This window comes from Magnolia sinica, chromosome 10, assembly GCF_029962835.1.
Source record: "Magnolia sinica isolate HGM2019 chromosome 10, MsV1, whole genome shotgun sequence".
NCBI lineage: Eukaryota > Viridiplantae > Streptophyta > Magnoliopsida > Magnoliales > Magnoliaceae > Magnolia > Magnolia sinica.
The window spans coordinates 28,212,735-28,223,762 of record NC_080582.1 but is presented as its reverse complement, the minus strand read 5'-3'; the positions used below and the strand labels follow the sequence as shown (position 1 = coordinate 28,223,762).

The 11,028-nt window shown below is 39.9% G+C and overlaps 1 long non-coding RNA gene across 1 annotated transcript; it reads left to right on the top strand.

The window, feature by feature from the left end:
• Positions 1 to 9,557: 9,557 nt before the first annotated feature.
• On the top strand, positions 9,558 to 10,287 carry LOC131257414 (uncharacterized). Its single transcript, XR_009177376.1, has 4 exons — positions 9,558 to 9,592; positions 9,670 to 9,731; positions 9,838 to 9,985; positions 10,114 to 10,287. It is a non-coding gene; the product is annotated as an uncharacterized LOC131257414 (long non-coding RNA).
• Positions 10,288 to 11,028: the final 741 nt, after the last annotated feature.

Here is an 11,028-nt window from a genome sequence, read left to right as displayed (position 1 = left end):
TTTCAACATTAAAATAATAGCAATCGCAATGCAAGTGAATGTGTTTAGATAATCAAATAATCAATCATAGAAGTTTCTATTGCACCTGGAAAGCACATTGTGTATGAACTCCGTAAGATGGCTAGAAAATCAATAAGCGAACTCTCTCTACACCAGAAAATTAAAGTAACCTTCTCAAGATGAATAGAAAATCAACCTTTAAACATCTACTTCACCTGGAAATCATATCATACGTGAACTCCGCAACATGGATAGAAAACCGATAAGCGAATTTCAACTCCACTCGAAAATCATGGTACAACTGAATACCACAAGATGAGTAGAAAACTAACATACAAACCTCTACTTCACCTGGAAATTATATCGTACGTGAACTCCATAAGATGGCTAGAAAATCAATATGCAAACTTCAGCTCCACCCGAAAATCATAATACCACTGAACTCCATAAAATAAAGAGAGAATCATCATAGGAACTCCGACGTCATCCGGAAATCATATGAACTCCGCAAGATGGCTAAAAAATCGATAAATGAACTTCAGTTCCACTCAAAAATCATAACGAACTCCACATAATAACCGAAAATCAACAAGATATGTGAATATGATTAACAAGCCACAAGAGGGCATCAATATTTCATCAAAGCCATGAAGGGAAAATAAGTGATCCAAGTCACGTATGGTAAATATGCGATCCAAACCATGTAAGGTAGATGTGCGATCCAAACCGCATAAGTAAAATATGGACCATAAGGTGGTAAGCTCATGACAGGTTTCATTCATTCCATCGCTTAATAGCAAGTGGCACACATACAATTAATTAACAAATGTACAACTAAAGATAGCATGTTATCATCAAATAATTTATGCTTGTTATAATTAAAGAGAGATGTTTATCATTTAATGTAGGAAATAATTGCGCAACAAATTAACATATTCAATAATGAGGTAAGTAACTTAATGAGAGAAATCAAAGCATCATCTATGTCCAGATCGATGAATTTAAGTGGGAAGCTCAAAGGGTGAGTCCTCACCTTGGTCGCGTAACCTAATTGTGTGTCCTACTAGATAGCATGAATGCAACCCGATGGAGTCAAATCTACTCAATGATATATGACCACAACCTAAACAAAACATCAAGAAAAATAATTAGTACTTGGCTTCTAGGGTTAATACACCCAACGAAAACTCATTGAGTCAACTCTGCAACGAACAAAGGAAATGAGTTTTGATTTACTTTGACTTGATAATTTAATTTGGCAATTCGATGCAAACTCATCGCCAAGCGGCTACAAGGCTAGAGTAGGTCAGATCCAAACTCAGCCCAACAACTCCACCAAATTGACTTGGTAGGTGCACAACAGGTCAAACCTCTCACTTACCCCAGCTGGACCTAGGCCAGGCCCATCCCCAACTTGACCTTGCTGGACTCGATTTTAGCCGAGTTGACTTGGCAGCAATCACCACGAGTCCCCTCTCTCTTCTCGCTCCTCTTCCTCTCTCCCTTCTAGTTTTCTTTCTCTCACTCACTCTCTCTTTTCTTCTTCTTGTTTTCCTTCATTTCTCAGACAAGACCAGCAATGTCCAGACTCAGGCAGAGCTCGATAGCAGCTCCCCTCGACCCATCTTAGTGCGGCAGCAACAACCGCAACCCTTCATCTCTCTTTTTTCTTTTCCTTCCTCTCTTTCTCTCTTTTCTTGTTTCTCCTTCTCCTTTCTTTTTTTTTCCCAAGAAGATTTGTTGGACCGACCAACAAACTTGCAACACAATGAGTCAGTGGATCGCACTTGTTAATAGACCAGCTCGGTGCGACAACTTGCCGACAGCAAGAAAGAAGAAAATGGTCTCTTTCTTTTTCTCTTTCGCTCTCTATTTCTCGAGAGAGGGGTGCCCCAAAGGAGGCTATTTATAGTCCCCTTGACTATCTAGAGTGCTTATCAACTAACCGAGGTATTAGACATAACGCTACACTAATCTGGTTGAAATGGAAGTTGTTATCATTGGTCTCTTTTGCATTATCGAAATCCATCATTATGGATGACCACCTGATGTTATGGGCCACCTATCGAACGTCCAAGATCAACAAATGAGGCCCATCCTACGCTGATGGGTTTCTTGAGCTAAGTGGAGAAGATAATCTAGCCATTAATGGTGGATTATCAACGAGTGGTTAATCACATGATCCACAATGCGTGAATAGTGTGGATGGGTCCCATGATCACTGTGGGACCCACAAAAGGGACGGTGATCAACATGTTTGCTTGATAGACTTAAGTTTTGAGTTGCGGCGGTATCTTTAGGGTTTGCGAGATTTTTTTCCTCGGATGCGGACAAACCTCCTTGCTGCCATAGCTTGGACGACTGAGATCATCTTAAAAGAACTCTTGGAGCCAACGAATGGTGTAGATTTCTCCACAATCAAAAATGGAAAGATGCTTTCCGCATTCTCCTCTTGCCCTGACAGAGCTCCAAAACTGTTGGACATAGGCCATTGAGGCCCACTAGTGAGCAATCACTGGTGGGTGGGTCCCATAAGTTTAGGCCTCTTCCAGCCTCTTCCATTAAGAGATAGTTTTCAAATTCAAATTTGCATGAGGATGGGAGAAAGGGATAAGACCAGATAATATGGTCTCATCCAAACTCTCATTATTTCCTATATAAAGGATGAGGCTCTCTCTCGTAAATACATCATAACAAATACCGAGAGTATAAAGAAGAATAGTGGTTAGTACATAGTAATTTGTCCATTTAGCTTGTCCTTGGGATGATCTAAACCGTAGATCATGATCCAGGGCCATCTATACGATTGAATTAGAGGGGCGAATAGACCCATCTGCTCCAGTAGTAAATAGGCGGGCTGTTAGATCTAGAGCGCTAATCTTTGGCTTTGTGAAGGTTCCATATCGTGTAAACTATCAGATCTTGAGGGCTCACACTTCCGCACTTCCTATCAGTGGTATCAGAGCAACTCATCGGTGAATCTCCGATTTATTATTTTCATCACGAAAGGTAAGTACTAAAGGTGGTGCGTGCGTGCTTCGCTTTTACAGTTCCAACGTGGCACGTGTATCGAATCCCAGCAAATCATGACTTAACGGCCTGGATGATTGCAGTGGCCCATTGGATACAATCAAATGAACGGCCTGGATGGATGCAAGAATGCCACGTTGGCTTTAATCTCATTCACGTGACCATAAAACAGGATCTTTTTGTGTATGTATGAATAATGACCATTTTGACCCACACCATCGTGCTGGTGACCCACTGAAATGGATGGCGCATGTGCTGTGGGCGCAATGGACCATGCTCATAGCACATTGGAGTGTGCTTTTGAATCTTTAGAAGAAGAGAAATTTAGGACTGTGGACCCCACCTTTTAGCCATCTGTTTTTATGAAAGAAGACAAACCTTCTTTTGCAACTTAGACCTGCACGTGCGGATTACGAATTTCAGGACGAAAACACCCCTCGTTTTCACTACTGCTTTTCTTCTCCCTTTCAACTGTTTCCTTTTCCTTTCCCTTTCCACTACTACTTCACTGTCGTTGCTTTCACCCCTTTTCTTCGCACGGTTAGAAAGATTAAAAAAAACCCTTTTTGTGGGCCCCCCTTATCAACATTTGTCTTTTTCTGAAAATAGTCGGTCCAGCAAAGAAAGCACGCAGCACAGGTATATTTTAAACTCAGTTGGGCCCACATTGAATGTATGGGTATAGGAAACGGATTGGCTACTCCTCCGGTGCTCTGTGCGCCCCACCATGATCTACGTGGCTGGTGGTTGGTGCTCTGTGGGCCCCACTATGGTGTACGTGGCTGGTGGTCAGTGCTCTTTAGCCCCACCATGGTATACGTGGCTGGTGGTTGGTGCTCTTTGGCCCCACCATGGTGTACGTGACTGGTGGTCGTTACTCTGTGGGTCCCACCATGGTGTACGTGGCTAGTGGTCGGTGCTCTGTGGGCCCCACCATGGTATATATGTTTCATCCATTCCGTTCATCCATTTTGTCTGCTCAATTTCCATCTAATTTAAGGGGTTGAGACCCAAATTAGATGAAAATTTGGCTGGTGGCCCGCTAGAGGAAAACAATGGTGATTGGATATCCATCATTTAAATCCTCCTGAGGCCCACTGTACTGTTTGTCTAAAATCCAATCTGTTTTTTAGGTGATAAAGACCTAAATGAAGGCTAAAAACAAAGATCATCTTGACCCAATACTTTTATGGCCCCCAAAAAGTTTTTAATGGTCGATGTTCATTAAATACTATTTCCTATCATGTGGTCCAATTGAGATCAGGATATACTTCAATTTTTGTATAATATGATAAAATAATCTATAAAAATAGATGGACGACATGGATGAAACACATACATCATGATGGGGCCCACAGAGCACCGAACACTAGCCATTGGCTGGTGGTAGGGGGAGTAGCCAATCTGTTTCCTATAGTATATCCACGCTGTCCATCCGTTTTTCCATCTAATTTAAGGGGTTGAGCCCCAAATTGAAGCATATCAAAATATCAAGTGAATCATACCACGGGAAACAGTGGGCATAATGATTTTCTAGTTTGCCCCGCTGATTTCATGTTTCCCCGCTCAATTTCATGTTTGCCCCGCTGATTTTATAGTTTGCCCCACTCATTTCATGTTTGCCCCGCTGATTTTTCAGTTTATCTCGCTCAATTTCATGTTTGTCTCACTCAATTTCATGCTTGCCCCGCTCATTTCGGTGTTTGCCTCGCTCAATTTCATGTTTCCCTCGCTCAATTTCATGATTGCCTCGCTCATTTCCTAGTTTGCCCCGCTCAATTTCATGCTTGCCCCGCTTATTTCCTAGTTTGCCCCGTTCAACTTCATGTTTGCCCCGCTCAATTTCATGCCTGCCCCGCTCAAGTTCATGTTTCCCCTGCTCAATTTCATGTTTGCCCTACTGATTCTTTAGTTTGCCCCCACTCAATTTCATGTTTGCCCCCGCTCAAAACTTAAACCTAAACCTAAACCTAAAACCTAAATGTATTCTCAAATCCCTAAACCTAAACCTTAACTTATTCTTAATTCCCTAAACATTAACCTATAATCTAAATTAAACCTAAACCTATATTGTACACTTGTAACCTAAAATCTAAATGTATTCTCAAATTCCTAAATCTAAACCTTAACCTATTCTCAATTCCCTAAACTTTAACCTATAACCTAACTTAAACATAAACCTATAACCTACACTTATAACCTAAAACTTAAATGTATTCTCAAATCCCTGCACCTAATCCTAATCTCAACTCCTTAACCTAAACCTAAACTTGAAAACCCAAACCTAAACCCGGTCCCGAACCCGATTTCCTAAACCTAAACCTTAATCTATTATCAGTTCCCTAAGGGCCCGTTTGGCCGGTCGGATTGGAAGGGATTGAATGGCATTTGAAGGGATTGGAAGTCAAATCCCGGGATTGGCCTAGCGTGTCAAACAGAGTCGGTGATCTGAACCCAATCCCATGGATCTTAAGATAATCCATTGAGAACACCATCATTACATTTAAATCCCATCCAATCCACCCTAATCCTTTCAAATTTGCATGGGACGTGTTTGGTTTGAGGGATTGGAAGGGATGAGAAGGTTTAATCCCAGGATTGGCCGGGCATGCCAAACAACTGGATATAGCAATCCCATGGATCTCTAGACAATCCACCGACAACACCATCATTACCTAGAAATCCATGCCATCCACCCTAATACCATTCAATCCCTTCCAATCCGCCCAGCAAACGGGTCCTAAACCTTAACCCATAACCTAACTTAAACCTATACCTATAACCGACACTTAAAACCTAAACCTAAAACTTCTAACCTAAATGTATTCTCAAATACCTAAACCTAAACCTACACCTAATCCTAAACCTAAACCTAAACTTGAAAGCCCCAACCTAAACCCGATCCCGAACCCGATTTCCTAAACCTAAACTTAACCTATTCTCAGTTCCCTAACCCTTAACCTATAACCTAACTTAAACCTAAACCTATAACCGACACTTATAACCTAAACCTAAACCTGTAACCTAAATGTATTCTCAAATCCCTAAACCTAAACCTACACCTAATCCTAATCTCAACTCCTTAACCTAAACATAAACCCGGTCCTGAACCCGATTTCCTAAACCTAAACCTTAACCTATTCTCAGTTCCCTAAACCTATAACCGACACTTATAAAACCTGTAACCTAAATGTATTCTCAAATCCCTAAACCTAAACCTACACCTAATCCTAATCTCAACTCCTTAACCTAAACTCGGTCCCAAACCCGATTTCCTAAACCTAAACCTTAACCTATTCTCAGTTCCCTAAACCTTAACCTATAATCTAACTTAAACCTATACCTATAACCGACACTTATAACCTAAACTTAAACCTATAACCTAAATGTATTCTCAAATTCCTAAACCTAAACCTACACCTAATCCTAAAGCTAAACCTAAACTTGAAAACCCAAAGTTAAACCCAGTCCTGAACCCGATTTCCTAAACCTAAACCTTAACCTATTCTCAGTTCCCTAAACCTTAACCCATAACCTAACTTAAACCTATACCTATAACCGACACTTATAACCTAAACCTAAACCTGTAATTTAATGTATTCTCAAATCCCTAAACCTAAACCTACACCTAATCCTAATCTCAACTCCTTAACCTAAACCTAAACTTGAAAACCCAAACCTAAACCCAGTCCCGAACCCGATTTCCTAAACCTAAACCTTAACCTATTCTCAGTTCCCTAACCCTTAACCCATAACCTAACTTAAACCTAAACCTATAACCTACACTTAGATGGGCCTACATTGAATGTATGTAGTATATCCACGCCGTCCATCTAATTTTAGCGGTTGAGCCCCAAATTGAAGCATATCAAAATATCAAGTGAATCATACCACGGGAAACAGTGGGCATAATGATTTTCTAGTTTGCCCCGCTCAATTTCAAGTTTACCCCGCTGATTTTATAGTTTGCCCCGCTGATTTCATGTTTCCCCCGCTCAATTTCATATTTGCCCCGCTGATTTTCCAGTTTATCCCGCTCAATTTCATGTTTGCCCCGCTCAATTTCATGTTTGCCCTGCTCAATTTCATGCCTGCCCTGCTCATTTCCTAGTTTGCCCCGCTCAATTTCATGGTTGCCCTGCTTATTTCCTAGTTTGCCTCGCTCAAATTCATGCTTGTCCCGCTCATTTTCTAGTTTGCCCCACTCATTTCCTTTTGCCTAGCTCAATTTCATGCTTGCCCCGCTCATTTCCTAGTTTGCCCCGTTCAACTTCATGTTTGCCCCGCTCAATTTCTAGTTTACCCCACTCAATTTCATGTTTCCCCCGCTGATTGTCTAGTTTGCCCCCACTCAATTTCTTGTTTACCCCCCTTCAAAACCTAAACCTAAAACCTAAATGTATTCTCAAATTCCTAAACCTAAACCTTAACTTATTCTCAATTCCCTAAACCTTAACCTATAATCTAACTTAAATATAAACCTATATTGTACACTTGTAACCTAAAACCTAAATGTATTCTCAAATCCCTAAACCTAAACCTTAACCAATTTTCAATTCCCTAAATTTTAACTTATAACCTAACTTAAACCTAAACCTATGACCTACACTTATAACCTAAAACTTAAATGTATTCTCAAATCCCTAAACCTAAAGCTGCACCTAATCCTAATCTCAACTTCTTAACCAAACCTAAACTTGAAAATCCAAACTTAAACCTGGTCCCGAACCCGATTTCCTAAACCTAAACCTTAACCTATTATCAGTTCTCTAAACTTTAACCTATAACCTAACTTAAACTTAAACTTATAACTGACACTTATAACCTAAACCTAAACATGTAACCTAAATGTATTCTCAAATCCCTAAACCTAAACTTACACCTAAACTTAATCTCAACTCCTTAACCTAAACCTAAACTTGAAAACCCAAACCTAAACCCGGTCCCAAACCCGATTTCCTAAACCTAAACCTTAACCTATTCTTAGTTCCCTAACCCTTAACCCATAACCTAACTTAAACCTAAACCTATAACCTACACTTATAACCTAAACCTATGACCTACACTTAGATGGGCCCACATTGAATGTATGTAGTATATCCCGCTCAATTTCATGTTTGCCCCGCTCAATTTCATGCTTACCCCACTTAATTTCATGACTGCCCCACTCATTTTCTGGTTTGCTCCGCTCATTTCCTAGTCTGCCCCGCTCAATTTCATGCTTGCCCCGCTCATTTCCTAGTTTGCCCCGCTCAATTTCATGCTTGCCCTACCCATTTCCTAGTTTGCCCCACTCAATTTCATGCTTGCCCCTGCTCATTTCCTAGTTTGCCCCGCTCAATTTCATGCTTGCCTTGATCAATTTCATGTTTGCCCCGCTCAATCTCATGTTTGCCCTGCTAATTTTCCAGGTTGCCCTGCTGATTTTTTAGTTTGCCCTGCTGAATTCATAGTTTGCTCCGCTGAATTTCATGTTTGGCCCACTGATTTTCTAGTTTCCCCTGCGCAATTTCATGTTTGCCCTGCTGAGTTTCTAGTTTGCCCCGCTGAATTTGTAGTTTACCCCGCTCAATTTCATGTTTGCACTAGTTGATTACATGTACTTATTCAATCTAATACGAACCTAACCCATTTCATGAAGAAATTGTGACCAACTATGTTTGTTGAAGGTTTTCTGGAAGGGTGGAAACTGATCAACTTCAACAGGACTTTCACTTGTGCATGTATTATTATGGAAGTTGTCATACCTCGGCATAGAAATTCAAACGATATCAGAGGCTTTGCTTTTGTTCGCAGGAGTTCAAAGGATGAAATCGTGAAGGCAGTCCACGATCTAAACAAAGAGAGTTTTTGGGATAAAAAACTTAGGGTTCAAAAGGCAAAATTTAGGCCTGATAGGAAGAACAAAGAGGATATGGAATAGGAAAATCAAGGGACAATAATCCCAAAACAGAAGAAGGACGGCCAAAGCATAGAGGGAAAGGACATGGCGAATCCTTCGAGGGCAGTTACAACTCTAGAAAATGGTAGGTCTTTCAATGATATGCCATTTTAAACAAGGTAGGGCAAGCAATCAGTGTAGAAGAGGTAAAAGAAGGCTCTGGTGAGTGTGCAGCACGTTGCTACTGCAAAAGACCCACACATCTCATGTAACTATGCTGCAAAGAAACATTTCCAATTTGAACAATCACAAGCATGCATTCCTATAATTTGGCAATTGTATACGAACCCCTAGTGAAAAACTTGTATAGGTAACATTGTTACATACAAGTTTTCCTGTTAAGCTTATGCAAGTTTTTCCATTAAGCATTTGTATTGTCTAATTTTCTGTGGCATGGGTTATTTTTTACTATTTTTGCCACTTGCCATGCTGATATGCTAGTTGTAGACTTGCAGGCACCATTTATTTGCCTCTGATCTGAGTATATTATGCAGTATTTTCTTGTATTTTGCTTCAGCTATTCCTTTAATTTCGGAAATTTTGCAGAGGTATGAAATTGTGAATTGTGAATGGTGTTGTTGAAGTAGAAGGTGTCACCTACAGAGGATAAAGCTACAGAAGGTATTTAACAAACCTTGAGTGCTCCAATTTATTGGAAATACTTTGTTTAGGATGCTTATTATGTGTTGTTTTTTCAGAGAAAGGAGTACCAGATTTTTGGCTCACTGTAATAAAAACCAACGAAGTGGTTGGTGAGGAGGTAAATGACTCAAAAAATGATGTTTCACCAACTCGTGTTTTCTATTTCTTTTTCTTTTTCTTTCTTTCTAGTATGGTTCTTATGCTTTCCTTGTTTCTCATTTCAGATTTTTGAGCGCGATGAAGGGGCTCTCAAGTATCTCAAAGATATCAAGTGGTTCAGAATTAATGATCCCAAGGGCTTCAAGCTCGAATTCTTCTTTGATCCTAACCCATGATTGACGATGATGAACCTATTCTTGAGAAGGCCATAGGGTACTGTTATTGCTCATAACTTTCCATGACAAAGAAATTCTACTAGTTGGTCTTCTTCTTCCTATTGTATTTAATTTAGTTCAATTTTATTTCTTGCATGATGTGGAATTTGGTTGGGGTACTTATAGGACGGAGATTAAATGGTATCTTGAAAAGAGCCTGACACAGAAGGTTCTGAAAAAGAAGCCAAAGAAGGGATCAAAGAATGCCAAGCCCATCACAAAAACTGAACAATGGAATAGTTTCTTAAATTTCTTCAATCCACCACAAGTCCCGGATGATGATGATGATATTGATGAAGACACAGCAAGTTCAATGTCACTGCACGGAAGAGCAATTTGACTATTATTCCTTAGTTGCTTATCATCTCCTGTGATTTCTTTTTAACAGGCTGAGCAGCTTCAGAATCAAATGGAGCAGGATTATGATGTTGGGTACATGTTCTTTCCCTTGCATTATTCATATGTTTCTTGCCTACTTCACTCATTACAAAAGCCTCTTCCTTTCTAACTAATGATGGTGAATGCCTTTTAAATGATCAAAATGTACTTTTAGAGCCACGGGCCTTTGATCATTTTGGAGGGTGCAGGGTCTTCTCATCATTTACTTCGTGGAAACTGATGTGGATGGGTGTTTATTTATATATTTATTTATTTTTGCATCAGGTGTGAAGAAGAAAGTTGATAAAGTAATACTACTTGTGGGCAAAAGAGATGAGAAAATGACCGTAGACCTATAGCTACGGATTATAACCGTAGCCATAGATTATCGATAATATTGACCATAGTTCGATAATATCAAAAATGAATGTCAAATTGTCCAGCAACAAAACTCGAAAAATGGAAGAATTTTCGATATTATCAACATATGTTCGATAGTATCGAGCATAAGTTATTGATAATTTCGAGACATGATCAATAGTATCGATAACTAATATTGAGTAATGACCATAGACCTATTGCTACGGATTATAATCGTAGCAATAGGTCCCGTAGCCAATATATCGATATTATCTACAACATGTCGATATATCGATAATATCT